This window comes from Tamandua tetradactyla, chromosome 22 (assembly GCF_023851605.1).
Source record: "Tamandua tetradactyla isolate mTamTet1 chromosome 22, mTamTet1.pri, whole genome shotgun sequence".
NCBI classification, from domain to species: Eukaryota; Metazoa; Chordata; class Mammalia; order Pilosa; family Myrmecophagidae; genus Tamandua; species Tamandua tetradactyla.
In genome coordinates this window covers 1,377,840-1,396,491 of record NC_135348.1, presented here as the reverse complement: position 1 = coordinate 1,396,491, position 18,652 = coordinate 1,377,840, and the positions used below count along the sequence as shown (strand labels likewise).

At 35.3% G+C, this 18,652-nt stretch overlaps 1 protein-coding gene across 4 annotated transcripts in view; it reads right to left on the bottom strand.

Annotated features, from left to right (window-relative positions):
• MARCHF1 (membrane associated ring-CH-type finger 1) overlaps positions 1 to 18,652 on the bottom strand; it is an 894,978-nt gene that overhangs the window by 619,577 nt on the left and 256,749 nt on the right. The window contains exon 1 of one of the 4 annotated variants that reach the window (XM_077139615.1): positions 3,319 to 3,391. The exons of the other annotated variants lie outside the window; for them this stretch is intronic. The gene's annotated coding sequence lies outside the window, so the exon portion shown is untranslated. Of the gene's footprint in view, positions 1 to 3,318; positions 3,392 to 18,652 lie in introns of those variants that run through there. 4 annotated transcript variants of the gene reach the window in all.

The following is an 18,652-nucleotide window of genomic DNA, read 5'->3' as shown; positions in this document are numbered from 1 at the left end:
CGAATCACTTTCTCATTTTCTTTTTCAAATGAATTGGTTTAAGCTTCATAAAAGATGTTTCTGGACATGGAAATATCTCTCTAAAAAAATTAGAAACCCAGAATCAACAACGCATTTAGAAGTAATCAAAGCCACAGATGTCAACCAAAATATATTTCTGAAAGTTTAGGTCCAATTTTAATCCCATATATAGTCAAAGAATAGACTACACATATCAAATGTATTTACCTTGAAAAACTATACTAAACCTAAATATTGGCCCAGAAGAGGGATTATAGAAAAATGGTGGAGTAGGGTTGTTGAGGACTCAGTCTTGCCACCAGAAAAACTATTAAACATGCAGTAGTTCTCTGAAACAACTATTTGAAACTCCAAAAACAATAAGAACACTGTGTAACATTCAGGGAAGACCAAGAGGAAGAAAGTGATAATTTATGGTATAAAAGAGTAAATTCCTCTCTCTGTACAGGAAGCCAACGCACCCATTCCCAACTCTCATGGCAGGTCACTATGGCATCTAACCACTGGCTACCTTGCTGATGACAGGAAAGAACATAAAAATCCTCTTCTCCAAGCCCTAGGTAGGCATGGGCTGATCACAGCTTTAGATTAGTCATTTCAGATCACTGGTGGCCCAGCTCTGAGGGTGATCATTGCTTCAACCAAACTGGGCAACATCAGGGGTCAAGGAGACTTAAGGAGCTTCTGTTTCCTCAGGGCTGCAAAGGACACTCAGTCGAAGGGCTGCATTTGCTGGGCCAGTCAAGAAAGCTCAGCTTTGGGGTCCATGGGAAAAGTTCCTGACACCCATCCTGACGCCCCCACAGGGAACTCTGTGGCTGGTCTACACTCCCTTCATTGGTCCCTTGGGAAAGACTGACTTGGGAATGTCTCTCCAGGCTGCCCTGCCTCCCAGAATTTGCCCTCCAGGGAAAAGGAGCTTGACACGATGACAGGGTGGTTAACCATAGAGGCAGACAATCCAGGGTAAAGCTTGTTGCCTTCAAGCGCCTGGACATCAGGAAAATCAGAAGGAAGATTCAAAGAAATAATGGCAGAAAACTACCAAGACTTAGCAAAAGGTATGACTAGGCATATCCAAGAAACTCAGAGAAACCAAACAGGATAAACATAAGGGAAAAACCCCTGTCATATATTTATTACTTTATCAAATGCAAAGGACATGGAGAGAGTTCTGAAAGCTACAAGGAAAAAAATTATGTTATGTACAAGGTAGTCCTAATTAGAAATTTTATATCCAGTAAGACCTTCTTTCGAAAATTATGGAGCAATCAAGACATTTTCAGAAGAACAAAGCTGAGAAACTGAGGGAGTTCATCAACGACTAGGCCTTCCCAACAAGCAATGCAAGGGAGATCTTCAGACTGAAAGGAAAGGGCACTGGACAGTGGTTCTAAGCAGCGTAAAGAAATAAAGACCTGCAATAAAGGTAACTATTTGGGTAAGTATAAATGTCAATATTATTGTAATGTGTTGTTTGGTATATAACTCAACTTCTTACATCCAACGGGTGAGAAAATGCAAATGCACAAAAAACAATGACAAATCTATGGTTCTGAACATACCACGGACAAAGATATAAATGGTAATAAGTACAAAAGAGAAAGAGGAGAACAAAGGAATATAGGGAAGGTATATTTGTATGCTATTGAAGTTAAGTTGGTATCAAAATCAGTTGGTCTGTCATTTATTTAGGATGTTAAATTTTAACCCCATTGTAACCAGAAGGAAAATAGTTAAAAAAATATATATCAAGATAGAACAGAGAAGGCACTCAATATGTTACAACATGCATAAGCAGCAAATAAATATAAAATTAGGCATTACTGGAAAAACTGAAGGACAGAAAAGGTATAAGACATGCAAAGGCTAAAGAGCAAAATGGCAAAAGAAAGTCCCAAATTATCAGTAGTGACTTGAAATGTAAATGGATTTAACTCTCTAGTCAAAAGGCAGAGACTGGCAGATTAGATAAAAAACTGTGACCAAACTATTTGATGTCTGCAAGAGATTCACCTTAAATTCAAAGATACAAGTAGGCTGAAAGTAAAAGGATGGAAAATATATAGCATGCAAATAGTAACCACAAGAGAGCAGGGTAGCTATACTACTATAAGATAAAACAGATTTTAAATCAAAACAGGAGGGAAAAAAGATGGATATTATATACTGATAAAAGAGATAATTCAAGAAGAAGTTATAACAACTGTATATATATAATTATTATTATTATTAGCACAGCCCCAAAATATGTGAAGCAAATACTGACAAATTTGAAGGGATAAATAGATGGTTCTATATTAATGGTAGGATACCTTAAAGTACCTTTTCCAATAATGGATGGAACATCTAGTCAGAAGATAAATAAGGAAATACAAGACTTGAATGATATTTTAAACCAACTCGTCCTAAGATAATACTTTACCTAACATAAACAGGGTGCATACTCTTCAAAAGTGCACATGGACCATTCTCCAGGAAAGACCGTATCTTAGGTCACAAGATGAGTCTCAATAAATCAAAAAATATATATAAATCATACAATGTATACTCTCTGACAACAATGGAATAAAGCCACAAATGAATAACAGTGAGAGAAGTGAAAAATTCACCACTATGTGTAAATTAAACAACATATTCTTAACCAACCAATTGATTAAATAGAAAATCGCAAACAAATTAGAAAATATCTAGAGGCAAATGAAAATGAAAACACGACATATCAAAACTCTGGAATGCAGCTAAGACATTGCTGAGAAGAAAATTTATAGTCCTAAATACCTACAATAAAAAGAAAGAAGACCCCAAATCAGAGTCTTTACCTCAAAACTGGAAGAAAAAAACTAGGAAAAGAAGAGCAAACTAAGCCTCAATTGAGGAGAAGAAAGGAAATGACAAAGACTAGTGTGGAAATAAATTCAGAAGAAATCAAGAAATAAATTCTATACACAGCAGCATCTAAAAGATCAAATGTATAATAATAAATCTGATGTGAAGAACTCGTACATCGTAAATTTCAAAACATTGCTGAAAGAAATCAAAAAAGTCCTAAATAAATAGGAGGACCTTCCATGTCCATGGATTGGAAGACTAAATATTATTAGATGTCAGTCCTGTCCAAAGAAATTTATAGATTCCATGTGATCCCAAACAAAATTCCAACAATCTTCTTTGCAGAAATGGAAAAACAAATCATCAAACGTACATGGTAGGGTAAGCAGACCAGGCTAGTTAAAGCCAACTTTGAAAAAGAAGAATGAAGTTGGAGGATTCACATTTCTTGATTTTAAAACTTACTGCAGGGTGGGCCATGGTGGCTCAGCAGGCAGCATTCTCACCTGCCATGCCAGAGACCTGGCTTTGCTTCCTGGTTCCTGCCCATGCAAAAAACAAGACAAAATAAAATCAATCAAACAAACAAAAAACAACTACTGCAAATCTGTATAATCAAAACTGCATGCTACTGGCATGTGGACAGAAATACAGAACACTGGAATCGAATTGAGAACTCAGAGATCAATTCTCACATTTATGGTCAATGGATTTCTCACAAAGGGGCAAATACTACTTAATTGCCAAAGAATAATCCCTGGTGCTGGGAAAAGTAGATCTCCACTTGCAAATAAATAAATAAATAAATAAAAAAAAGGAGGATCCCTACCTCATACCTTATATAGAAATCAACTTAAAATGGGTCAAAGACATAAATATAAGAGATAGAATTATCAAAGTCCTAGAAGAAAACATAGGGAAGCCTCCTCAGGACCCGCATTAGTTGATGGTTTCTTAGTCTCTACACCCCCATGCACAAGCAACCAAAAAAAGAAAAAAACAGATAAATGGGACTTCATTAAAATTAAAAAAAAAAAACTTTTATACTTTAAAGAATTTTATCATGAAAGTAAAATGGTAATTTACACAATGGGAGAAAATATTTGGAAACCACATATACAGTAAAGGTTTAATATCCAGAATATATAAAGAAAACCTTCAACTCAACAACGTAAAGAAAAACAACCAAATTTTTAAAAGGGCCAAAGACTTGAATAGACATCTCTCCAAAGAAGATAAGTTGATGGCAGAAGACACATAACAGGATGCTCAACATTATCAGCCATCAGGAAAATGAAAATCAAAATCACAAGGAGATAATATTTCACACCCATTAGAATAAATGGTATATATAAAAAAGAAAACGTGTTGGAGAGGATGTGGAGAGATAGGAATATTCATTCATTGCTGGCGGCAACATAAAATAGTGCAGCCACTGTGGAAGATAGTTTAATGCTTCCTCAAAGAGCAAAATATAGAATGACCTTATGATGCAGCAATTCCATTACTTGGTATCAACCCCAAAAGATTGAAAGCAAGGATTCAACTAGGTCTCTGCATACCAATGTTCAAAGTGGCATTTTATACAATTGCCAAATGATGGAAATAATTGAGTATCCATCAGCCAATGAATGGATAAACAAAATGTGGTATATTATACAATGGAATTTTATTCTGCTTTACAAATGAATGACATCCTGATACCTGCTACAACGTGAATGAGCCTTGAAGATATCATGGTGAGTGAAATGAAGCAGGCACAAAAGAACAAATACTGTGTGATCTCACTGAGCTCAAACAATTCGAATCAGCAAACTCATAAAGTCAGAATCTAAAATATAGGTTACCAGGGTACGGGGGTGGGGGGTGATAGGGAGTGGGAAGTTAAAGCGCCAAGTGTCCAGGGTTCTTATTTGGAATGGTGGAATTGCTTTGGCAATGGAAGGTGGTGATGGAAGTACTACATTGTGAACTTAATTAACAGCACTGAAATATACATCTGGATGTTGTTAAAAGGGGAATTACAGATTGTATATATGGTAACAGAATAAAAATTAAAACAACTTCATGCAACTATACTAAACAAATAGTGTGCCCTAAGTTAAATCATGGGTTATAGTTAATAGCACCATTATAAAAATATGCTATCATAAACTGTAACAGATAGTCCATACCTAGGTGTTAATACCAGGGCATTAGATGGAAATTCTGTATTTTATGCATGATTGCTCTGTAAACCCACAACTTCTCTAATAAATGAAAAGATATCTAAAAATCATTTCTTGTTCAATAACAATGACTGGACTAGAATGGGCTAAAATGCCTGCAGGTTTGGTTTTTTTTATTCTTTTATTGCAAAATATATATACAAAATGTAATAAATTTCCAAGTACAGTTAACAAATAGTTATAGAACCAATCTTAAAGTTTGGTTTGGGTTACAATTTCACGATTTTTTGTTTTTTCTTTAGCTGCTTCAAGACCCTGGGGACCAACAAAACTATCGGTAGAATGATTCAGCATCATACTCATTTGATAAATCGTATGTTTTCTGTCATACTCCTTCTTGTCTTTAAATAACAAATATAAATAAAAATAATACATTTCGAAGTACATCCAACAATTGGTTGTAGAATAGATTTCAGAGTTTGGTATGGGTCACAATTCCATAATTTTAAGTTTTTATTCCTAGCTGCTCTAGGTACTGGAGGCTAAAAGAAATATCAATATAATGATTCAGCACTAACACTCATCTGTTAAACCCAAACCTCTCTGTATAACTTCACCATCACCTCTGACCTTTTTCACACTCTTAAGGGGTATTTGGGCTATACCCATCCTTATCTGGTTTCATCCAGGGACCCATATAGAGGTTTTAGGTTTTGGAGAATTACCTTAGTGCCTGTAATCTTTGCAGAATCTTATATAATGCCCTAGGTATTCTTTAGGATTGGCAGGAATGGTTTTGGTTGGAGTTTGACAAGTTATGATAGGAAGCTAATGGAGCCTCTCAACTCTATTTGGACTCTCTCAGCCACTGATTCCTCATTTGTTACACTTCTTTTCCCGCCCTTTGGTCTGGATGGCATTGTTGATCCCATGGTGTCAGGGCCAGCCTCATCTCTGGGGGTCATCTCCCTTGCCACCCGGGAGACTTTCGCCCCTGCTTTCATGCCCCACATAAGCGGAAGGGCAATGGTTTCACTTGCGGAGTTGGATTTAGAGAGAGTGAGGCCACATCTGAACAACAAAAGAATCCTCTGGAGGTAACTTTAGGCATACTTATAGGTAGGATAAGCTTCTTCTCTACCTACATAAGCTTCACAAAAACAAGCCTCAAGATCAAGGGCTTGGTCTATTGATTTGGGTGTCCCTAATGTTTGGTACAGTACCAGGGGTCTCCCGGTGGTAAAATTTAATAGTTCCATAATTTTTCTCCCATCCCTCAAGGGACTTTGCCAAATACTTTTTGATTATGTGCTTAATGTACTCTGGGATGTATCCAGGCATTATTACATTATGATATATAGAATTAAAGACTCTCATTCTTATTCTGGGCTCCCTGTGTTTGGATTGTTTAAATCAGCTATCCAAACAGGCTGAGTTAGACTATGTGCTACAGAAAGTTTAGGTTGTGGACATAATAAACTTTTCTTCTTTTGGTCTCAAAGAGTAAGTGAGGTTCTAAAATATAGGAAGTGTCTTCCTCACCCCTGAAATCTGAATTACCTTTATCCCAACTCAAACAGTGTCATTCTTATCTCTAAATACTAGGTTATACATACATAAAACAGCCCCTCAAAATCCAGAAGTAACAATTACCACTCCAGCCTAAACATGACTGTGTGGAGGGTTTTTGTTGTTCCAATAAATTACCCACATATTTAAAAGGCAAAATGTCATTTCCATCACTGTCATTCAAACTAAATCAAGTTTGAAAAATTAAAATTTTCTATTAATAAAGTCAGAAGAAAGTCATTCTGGATTTCCTTGGAAATTGATGAAAATATTCTGGACTCAGATAGTGGTGATGGTTCTACCACTTTGTGAATATACTAAACTATAAAATTTGAAAGGGTGATTTTTATACTATGTGAATTATATTTCAATAAAAAGCTAGGTATAGAAATTAAAATCATACTGCTCATGGCCCAGCGTATTATCTCAAACTCAATGGTGAATGTTGCATAAGATCGTGTTACACTGGAATGTACAGGAATGGCTACAAGAAGTAGAGAGAGAAGCATTTATTTGGACAGTTAACTATAGCAAATACTGAAATAAATGCATGAAATCAATCTCTGTTCTAAGGAAAATCATTCGATCAAGATTTTGGATACTAGTAGAATTATTAACTACCATAAATCGTGAAGGAAGTGAAATAATCTACTCTGAGTATATTCTGCCTAATTTTTATTTACCATGATAGAATCATTAGCAATTAGCATCAGAATAGGTTATAATCAGTTATTAAACATTTAAAGTGAAAAACCTCAAGCTATTTTCCTGCTTAATATGATATTTGAATACCTACATCCATAGCATGTTAGAGATATATAGGAGAAGTAGATAAAGATACAGCTTCTTGGTTTTCCAGATGAAAGAAAACGAGGTTCAAAGATGTCACTCAAGTAGCTGAAAGCCATGTATAGGTAATGTCGGAGCCCAGACTCAAACTAAGTTCTTCAAACCTGGTTTATGCTTCCTCTCACCACTACACTCCTCTCAATCGTCGACAGCAAACACTAGGTAACATTTAGATTTATACTAGACTTGATAAATACTAATAGCCGTTTTCACTCTGCAAGTCAGTATCTTTTGGACATGCTTTTAATGCTTTCCAAAAGTCTTAGAAAGAACATTTTGTCAATCAAGAGAGAGAGATTTAGTAATGAAAGTGTAGATGGTTTATAATCAGGTCACTTTGAGTTTCTATTTATATATGAGATCACTTAAGAATAAGCCTGTTCGAGCATCACTGTGTAAGGACCATATTTCACCATATGTACTCACTGTGTCCATCAGATATTTGAATCAACCTAATCAAGATTTAAGAACGTACCCCTTTTTAAAGGCATCTGTTTAATTTGGCACTTTATGATAAGGTAAAGGATAACTTTTAATTCCTGTGAAGTTTAAAGCATTTTATTTTTACTTTCTCCTAGATACTCAGAATTTTTAATTTGTCAAATTTAGTTGTGTGCATTTCTCTTCTTTAGGTTTTAAGTCGCTCCAGAATTTCCTAAGCAGTATTCTCAAGTTGCATTAGGAATATTCTAGGAAATGGAGAAAAGGAGTAGTGTTTAACATGGGATGATGTGGTGATTTGAAATGTCACCAGTATCTACAGAAACCCACAGTATATGGTGGGCGGCCAAGTGCTAGAGATGTCGGCTGCAACAGACTGCCTCCACCAAAAGCTGGACAAATCTGTCCTTCCTTTCAGTGCTGAAAACAAATCAGGTGTATGTTGTGTATGGCATTTATACCTGATAAAAAAAAATTACTTGGCACTAAGAAATCCAACCCATTTATCTGGGTATAATCATTACCAAAGCAGGCAATCCAGGTAACATGTTAGAGGAATCTAGAGAATGCAGTTTTGCGATATGGGCTAGTTATTTTTAAAATGTGCCCTTCTGCAATTGGGAACAGGAATGCAGACACCTTACTCTCTCCCAATCACCCAGATCTATCTCTGGAAAAGAGAGGTAGTAGAAAACTTATATTAAAGCTTTCTTGGGACTTAAAAGAATAATTGTCTAAATAGTCTGTTCATATCTAAAGAAAAAGAGATATGGTATTTGAAGATTTAAACCATAAAAAGTATTGCTATTTTAATGCTATATTTCCATTCAATCTGAATTTGCCTAAGTGTTATTGTAATAGTTAACACTGGCATCTACTTTCTATTAATTCCAGTACATTTTCTAACTTGAAGATTGTCAGGAACTCATTCTTTGTAAAAGATAACCTTGTTTCATACTAGATTAAAGCTTCATAATTTATCAAAAGGAGAACTATTCTTAGTAAAATAATTATGTTATGATATCTCCATCATATTATAATAGAACATGACAGACAAAACTTGGTGATAAAAATACATGTTAAGATATTCCATGTAACATCAACATACAAATTAATTTTAATAACAGCAAGGAAAATTTCTGCTATCAATATGCTTTCACACTATTAATGGTGAGTAATTTTCAAATTTTTCAGCCAAATGCTATGTATTAGGCCAATATCTAATCATAATAGCTCTATGTTCTTTTACAGAATGAATCAAAATATGTGTTCATGTGTCACACAAAAGGGAATGAGATATCTTAATTTCGAGAACCACATTTAACAAAATGCATCATTAACAGTGAAAGGTTAAATTCTAACTTCCTATTTCCAGATCTCTGGGTAAAATGTTCTCTCTGGAAGAATCAAAAATCTTTAGGTCACAATTTAAAAACAACGTTCTTAAAAAGTTGGTAAGAAGAACCGAGAGCAGTGGATTTACTATTGAGCAGTTTTGAGGAAGTTGGCAGGAAGTAAGTACAAAGTAAAGACCATAAAAACACACTTATCCCTCTTGACATTCTCTTAAATTTGTAGTCATTGCTTTGTGCGTTGGTTACTAGGCTTTTCTTACTGTGGATGACAAAGCCAAAAATACTGCTGTGGGTCAAATCACCACGGGTGCCCTGCGGAAGCACGGCGAGTGAAGTGTGGGGAAGAATGGAGGTGTTCTTATGTTTATTAAAAGCAGTACTTACTAGACCAAGAAATAAGCTTTCTTTTATTGTTTTCCATCTAGTTTATTTTTTATTGATCTCTGACATGATCTAGTTTATTCCTGTATTTATAATCTTTAATTACATTTATCCAGGAAAAGAGAAACCCCTAAACATCAGCGGAGGCTGTCAAAGTCCATCATAAATCTGGCAGTACACACACCACGAAACTGTTAACATATCTGAATTTCACCTACTAAACCCAATGACAAGTTGTTGACAGAGGAGTAAAGGCTAGGTATTACCTATTTTTAGTATATTTGGCCCTTTCTCTTTATCATGACCGTAAAGAGATATTGATTTTTCAGACTGCCGAGGTGATGTACATAATAGTTGTTGACTTTTCTTGAATATGAACCATGTGTCAGACACTGTCTAAAAGCTTTACATGAATTAATTTCAAATGGGCTTTACAAGACATGATTAGGAAGGCACCACTAGCATCCTCCTTTCAGAGAGGAGTAAAGTAACTTGCTGAAAATCTGGCCTTAACCTTTTACGCACACGACAACCTTGCCTCAGCATCTCTCTATCAGTGAACATGAACCTTACATGCCATAACCCAGTCGTTTTAAGAGTCTGCTATTATTTGTTCCAAAGCAGCCATTCACAATTAAATTTTATTGTGTAATGTTAGATCCCATATGTTTAAGGAGTAGTTACACAAAAAGATATCAAGATACCAAAAATAGCAGTGCACTCACCAAGCAATCGCAGCATACAGTGGTGACAACGGGATAAAAGTGACTTTGACCCTCATAACAGAGCTCATGAGATAGTAGAAAGCCAGCATGTACACAAAGGATTAAAGAGCCAGGGGCACAAGCAGGGGCAAAGGGCTGTATGGAATACATACAGGAGAAGCAACTATTTCTATATAGAGAAGTACTTATTTCAATTATTTCTAGCAAAAGAGATCACGATCAGAAAGGCTCTGTATCCCTACTAACAGCTAAATTATGAAGATAAATAAAAATATAACAGGGCATAGTAAGCTTTTGTGTTATTGCTATTCATTTGATTGTTTGCCAACCTTGAGGGGCAGAAACTACGAAAGAACGATCATTTTAAAATTGTGACTAATTTGGGCTGCCCTTTTGTTGGGTGGTGAAATGAGTTTTTTCTTTGACTCAGGAAAAAAATAATGTGAGAAGGCTCTTTATTATCTAAATATAAAGAGATTCATCTCCCATTGTTCCTGGGGAAAGAATCTTCACAGCTCCTTTGGGAGAAATCCTTCTTAGTTCTGTATTAATTTAATATTTGAACTGTTGCTTGCTCTTATGCATGTTTGTCTGTTGAAAAGTTACTCTCTGAAAAACCTAAGCTAAGATCTCTAAGACTTCAAGCTAGATCATTAGAAAGACATTTGGTAAGACAAAGGACACTAAAAGAAAATGGTCTTTGGGGTGCAAGGGTAGTTCAGTGGTAAAATTCTTGCCTGCCATGGGGGAGACCTGGCTTTGATTCCCGGCCCATGCAATAGCTCTGTAAAAAAAATAAATAATGGACAAATTGTGCTGCAATAATGGGATAGCCACATGGAAAAGAAATGAAATGTGACCTCACCATACAGCATAAAATAAAAAGAAAGAAAAGAAAATGGCCTGGACTTGGGCAAGCCCAATCAACACTATAAAATTAATATCTTACGTGTGGTGTTGAGACTGGCCAACCTTATTTTGGGAAATGTACTGATAATACTGTCTTACTACAGAGAGGATGTTCTTATAGGAGAAATATAGGCTCTCAAGTGTCAGTGAGACAAAGAAGAGTCGGCTAGAAGTGGGAATGTAGGAGCAATGCCTGGCAGTGGAGACTGCGGTCATTTCTGGCAAGCAGGGCCTGGACTTTAAAAAGTAGCTACTCTTGGAGGCATTTCAGCAGCAGGAAGTTTGCGGCACTTTCTATATGGTAAGTCACAACTAGACATACCCTTGCAATGGACCCTGATGCTGGAAGACCTGTGTTTTCTGTGAGAATCAGTTCTACTGCAGCAACGTGCTATCATAAACTTCTAAGGCTTACTGCAATTTTGCAGTTGCAGCCTCCTCCTGTTGGGGTAAATTAAGGAGGAGACATGGTCACACAGTAGATGAGGAGACAGGCTGAGCAGCGCAGTGCTGGTGGCAGTGGAGAGAAGTGGTAGAAAACTGTCAGCACCGATACCTACTTACCTGGGTAATGTCCTGAGTGCTAGGAACTGAAGAGGCACCACCCCCATGTGAGTCAGCAAGGAGAAAGCGCTCTCCTTCAGAAGCTTTCAGGGATAAGAGAGAACACTTGAGGGGACTGACTTCTGCTATAGCCAAAGGGGGTTCAATGGTTATCTTGTTGGGCTGATTTTTTAAAAAATGAACTTATTTTGAAATCTTGGATTTAATCACCATATAAATTATTACAGAAAGAAGTATGAATTTTATTCTGGATTCTCACACTGAACTTCTCACTTGGTTTCTCTAATAATTAAATGATTAGTGATTATTTAATTATTATTATTTAATCATCAAATTATTAGTCTGTGAAGTCAGTTTTTAAGCAATGATTTCTTTCTCTGGTCTAGAAAATGAAAATATATCTAAGACTTCTATGGAAGTATGAAGTTCTATGACAAAGTTAGCATGCTATTTTACAAAATTAGAACACATGGCTAATCAATAACACATAAATAGTCTCAGATAATCTGACAATATGCAACCACACGTCATGTGCCAGAGCTAGCACTATTGTCTTAACATTTTAACATGTCTTGACAAGAAGAGGTAATGCAATCTCAGAAAACTGGTATTAAACCATATAAATGCATTATATTTAAAATGTTTCCAAATAGTTCATGTTCATTAACCCAGTCCTTTTCATGTCAGAAATGTTGACAGGCTGACAGGTAGTGACTTCCCTAAATAATTTCTCAAATACTGTTAAGCAGCGGCCGAGCTCCCTAATGCCAAAAATAAGAAAAGGAATATGTAAGATGATGTCTACTTTCTCCTGTCAGCACGGTGCTGGAAATGCAAAGTGGAAGAATTGGCATGACAGAAATGACATATGGTATTTGTATAAAAGAAAAACAACTGAAATGAGAAGCTGTTTGTCCTTGTTCTGGAGGCTGATTATTCGGAGCAGGAGTAGAGAATGTCTTTCATATTTAAACTCAAAGATGCCTTATAATCAGGATGGAAATCCCATATTCTAGAATTAGGTAAGATAAAGAACACTATACACCATATTTCCCAAATATGTGTATTTAATGTCTATTATAAATGCTGAAAATAATGTATTTGTGTAATATATCATGAACTCCATCAACCATTAAAAACTAAGGAGATAGTAAGTTAGCTTTAGACTCACTGGAATTTCTGGGCAACTGGCAACATTTTTCATTTCATCTTTCTTCTTCTCACCCCCTCATAACAAAGTATTGCTTATTATCTGATTTTCCCAATTTATAACCCATGTCACAAATCTAAGGGCCAGTTAACAAATCAAGGTTTCCATTTCTCGATTAAGCCTTTCACCAGGTTTATGGAATTCTAATGATACCAACAGTTTCTCATAATGGGGTAAAATATAATCCTAGATGTTCAGAATGTATATTTATTTGCTGAACTCTAGTTGTAGAAAGTGACTTATACTACACTTAGATCCTAACACCTTCATCCAGAAAAGACATCTTTAAATAATCATAATACTCCTATTCAACAAACCTGAACACAAACTCCTAAATTATCCCAAGACAGTGCTCCAGGCGTATGTAACAAGAATAGAAACCTATTTGCTATCCCAAGTGTCAAGGAGTCCTCTGAGTAATAGGTTCCCATAAACTAACTTTATTATGCTCAATGACAGCTTCTGAAATTGGCTTCTAGCAGCCGTTCCCTTGGTGAGTTCATCTTTAAGTGAAAAGGGAAAATGGGAGACAACTTATCACCACCTTCTGGAGGTAGCAGATAAATTTGGTTTCCTGACCCTTTCCTTTAAAAACTACAAAAAACTTTTTATTTTGAAATATTTCAAACTTACATAATTGTCCCAAGAAGGGAAACAGAGGATTCACGTACTTCCTTATCCAAGTTTCATATATTCTAAACATCAACTTGCCACACTCGCCATATTGTTATTATCTTTTTCTATATATATTAATTTTTCTCTCTTTAAGAATAGGTAGCATGACCCTTTACCTCCTTAATAATTCAACTTTATTTCCTAAGAACCAGGATATTCTATTACAGTAGAGTTATTGAAAATTCAGGAAATTCAATATTTCTACAGTAGTAACCTGCCATCTATATTCCAATCTCACCAATTGCTCCAATAATGTCCTTTATGGCAAATTTCCCTGGTTCAAATTCAGTCCAGGGTCACCCACTACATTTAATTATATCTTTGCTTTCATGACATTTACATCTTTGAAAAAGTAGAGATCAATTTTTTAATAGAATGTCTATTATCTTAAGTCATCAAGTTCCTTTTTAATATTTTTAATTAGAGAAGTGGTAGGGTTAAAGAAAACTTATATAGAACATATAGGATACCTTATACTCCCCATTATAAAATTTTGCATTAGTATGGTGCCTTTCTTACAATTCATGAAAGACTGTTATAATTGTATTATTATAGTCCATCGTTTACATTAGGGTATATTTTTCCAATATATCATAACTATTATGAATACCTTACGTTAGTGTGCTGCATTTTTTTAATAATTTATGAAAGAATATTTTTATACTTTATAGTCCATCATTTAAAATAGGGTTCACTGTTTTGTGAAGTCCTATGTTTCATCTTTTAATTTTTATTCTAGTAACATATATATGACCTAAGGTTTCCCGTTTTAACCACATCCACAGATATAATTCAGTGCTTCAGAATTTGTTTTTAAAATATTTTTATTGAGAAATCTTCACATGCATATAACCCATACATGGTGTACAATCAAGGCTCACAACATCATCACATAATTGTGTATTCATCACCACAATCATTTTAAGAACATGTGCATCACTTCAGAATAAGAAATAAAAAGAAAAAAGAAAAAAACTCATACATCCCATACCCCTTACCCCTCCCTCTCACTGACCACCAGAATTTCCATCTACCCAATTTATTTTACCCCTTATCCCCCCTATTATTTATTTATTTTTAACCATATTTTTTTACTCATTAAGTCCATACCCTGGATAAAAGGAGCACTGTCTTCACAATCACACAGTCACATTGTAAACATTATATCTTTATACAATTGCCTTCAAGAATCAAGTCTACTGGAACATAGCTCAACAGTTTTAGGTACTTCCCTCCAGCCAATCTAATACACCATAAACTAAATAGGGATACCTATATAATGCATAAGAATAACCTCCAGGATAACCTCTTAACTCTGAAATGTCTCAGCCCCTGAAACTTCAGTTTGTCTCGTATTTCTCTTCCCCCTTTTGTCAAGAAGGTTTTCTCAGTTCCTTGATGCCGGGTCCCAGGATTTCTGTCCCATGTTGCCAGGGAGATTTACACTCTTGGGAGACATGTCCCATGTAGGAGGGAGGGCAGTGAGTTCACCTGTTGAGTTGGCTTAGAGAGAGAGAGGCCACATCTGAGCAACAAAAGAGGCTCTCTGGAGGTGACTCTTAGACATAATTTTAAGTGGGCTTAGCCTAGCCTTTGCAGGAATAAGTTTCATAGAGGCAAATAACAAGATCAAGGGCTCAGCCTATTGATTTGGTTGTCCACACTGCCTGTGAGAATATCAGAAATTCTTCAAATGGGGAAGTTGAATATTTCCTCCTTTCTCCCCAGTCCCCCAAGAGGACTTTGCAAATACTTCTTTATTCACTGCCCAAATTACTCTGGGATTTATTGGGGTATCACACTAACCTGTACAAACCAACAAGATCTCACACTCCAATCAAGATTCCATGTACTTAAGTTGTTCAACTAAACCGACCATACAAGTTAAATTAGGAAATGCACTACCCAAAATATAAATTTTGCAGCCTATAAACACCTCTCCCTTTAGTCTCATACAGAAGATGAAGTTTTAAAATACTGATAATATCATCCTTTACCCTATATTCTGCTCTACCTCAGTCCTATCAAGATCAGCTTCCTTCATATCTCCACTCGAAGTCTGATCCCTTTTTCCACTTTTAAACAGTGACTGTATGGGGTACTGTTGACTTTCATATTTACAGAGCTCTAACTGTGAGTCTGAGGGATCACATAAAAATCCAAAGTTTCTGGGAACTACCATGTTATATACACACAGCTCAGTAACTCAGAATTTAGAATTAACAGTTACAACTCCTGTAATTCAATGTTCTTAATTACACTTACAATGTTGTTCTACCATTACCACAATCCATTACCCAAACTTACAGTCAATCTAAATAGAAATTCTATGCAAATCAAGCATTAACTCCCCATTTCTACCCCCAACCTAGTCTCTGGAAATTTATATTCTAGATTCTTACTCTCTGATTTTCCTTATTCTAATTATTCCACATCAGTGAGGTCATAAATATTTCCCCGTATGTGTCAGGCTTATTTCACTCAACCTAATATAGTCAAGGTTCATCCATGTTGTCAAAGGAACCAGAACTCCATTCATTTTTTCTCTTTTTTTAGAACTTCATTCATTTTTAATGCTAAATAAAATTCCATTGTATTTATATACCATAATTTGTTTATTGATTTATCTGTTAATAGACTGTTGGGTTACTTTCATCTTTTGACAATTATGAATAATGCCACTATGAACATATCTGTTCGAATCCCTGCGTTCAATTCCTTTGGTAGCAGGATTGCCAAGTCATATGGTAATTCAATACTCAGCCTTCTGAAGAACTAAAAAAAATTTTTCTTCCACAGTTGCTGCACCCTTTTGCATTCCTATCATCAAGGAATAAGTGTTTCTATGCTCCACATCCTCTCCAACACTTGTAATTTTCTTTTTTATTTTTTTTAAGAGTAGCCATTCTACTGGGGGTAAAATGGTATCTTACTGTGGTTTTGACTTACATTTCCATAATAGCTAAAGATGTAGATCATTACTCATTTTTTTTTTTTTAACAATTTCTATATCCCCTTTGGAGAAATGTCTAGTCAAGCATTTTGCCCATATTTAAGTTGTGTTATAGGAGTTATTTATATATGTTCTGGATGTTAAATCTGTATTGGATATGTGGTTTCTAAATATTTTCTCTTATTGAGCAGATCATCTTTTTGTCTTTTCACTTTCATGATAAAGAAAGTGTTGAGGCCTAATTTTGATGAGATTGAACTGATTTATTTTTTCTTTTATTGCTTGTGCTTTGGGTGTAAAGTCTAAGAAAACATTACCTACCACAAGATCTTGAAAATGCTTCCCTAATTTTCCTTCTAATAGTTTATAGTCCTGTTTCTTATTTTTAGGTCTTAGGTCCATACAGTTAATTTTTGTATATAGTGTGAGTTTCCATCTGTTCCTATCTTCTGAAGTGTTTTTATCAGGAAAAGATGATGGATTTTGTCAATCTAGATGATCATGTAGCTTTTTCCCCCCTTTGAATTGTTAATGTGGTATATTACATCAATTGATTGTCTTGGCTTGAACCACCCTTGGATACCTAGGATAAAACCCACTCAATCACGGTGTATAATTATTTAATGTGCTGTTAGATTTGATTTGCTAGTATTTTGTTGAGGGTTTATGCAGTTATATTCATAAGTGAAATTGGTCTGTAATTTTCTCTCGTAGAACATTTATCTGGCTTTATTATGAGGGTGATGTTGGCCTTATAAAATGAATTAGGTACTATTTCCTCTTATCCAATTTTGTGGAAGAGTCTGAGCAGGGCAGGTATCAATACTGCTTGGAATGTTTGGTGGATTCACTTGTCAAGCCATCTGGTCCTGTGCTTTTCTTTGTTGAGAGGTTTTTGATGACTGATTTAATCTCTACTTGCAATTGGTCGGTTGATGTTTTTCATTTCTTCTAGAGTAAGTGTAGGTGGTTCGTGTGTTTCTAGGTAATTATACATTTTGTCTAATTTGTTGGGATTCTGTTGTTCATAATTTCCTCTTATGATCATTTTTATGTATGTGCGGTCTGTGGTAATGCCCCCCCATTCTGATTTTATTTAGTTGCATCTTCTTCTTTACATTGTCAGTCTAGCTATGGGTTTGTCAATTTTATTGATCTTTTCAAAGAGCCAACTTTTGCTCTTCTTATGCTCTCTATTTTTTCTTATTCTTAATTTCATTTATTTCTACTCCAGTCCTTGTTATTTCCTTCCTTCTGACTGCTTTGGATTTAGTTTGCTGTTCTTTTCTGCTTCTTCGAGGTGTACAATTAGGACTTTGACTTCAGCTCTTTCTTCTTTTTTGAATGTAAGCACTTAGGACAATATCCTTTTTAGCTCTGCACTTGCTGTATTCATGTTTTGATATGATGTGTACTTCTTTTCATTCATCTCAAATTATTTACTCATTTCCCTTGCAATTTCTTCTTTGATCCTCTGATTGCTTAACAGTGTGCTATTTAATTTCATATATTTCTGGATTTTCCAGTTCTCCATCTGTTATTGATTTCTAGCTTCATTTCATTAGATAAGAGAATATACATTGTATAACTTCAATCTTTTAAATTTATTAAGACTTGTTTTGTTAGAAAGCACATTGTCTATCTTGGAGAAAGAGCCATGTGCACTTGAGAAGAGCATATACCGCTGTTTGGGGTTGCATATTCTGTATATGTCTGTTTGATCTGGTTCATTTATCATGGTATTCAAGTTCTCTATCTCCTTATTGATCTTCTTTATAGATGTTTTATCTATTGATGAGAGTGGTGTATTAAAATCTCCAATTATTATTGTAGAGATGACTATTTCTCCCTTCAGTGTTTTTTTTTCTTTGTATGCTGTATGGTGGAGTCACATTTCATTATTTTTCCATGTGAATATCCCATTATTGCAGTACCATTTGTTGAATTTTTGTTTGTTTGTTTGCTTTTGTTTGCTCATTTGTTTGTTTTTGGGAAGTGCA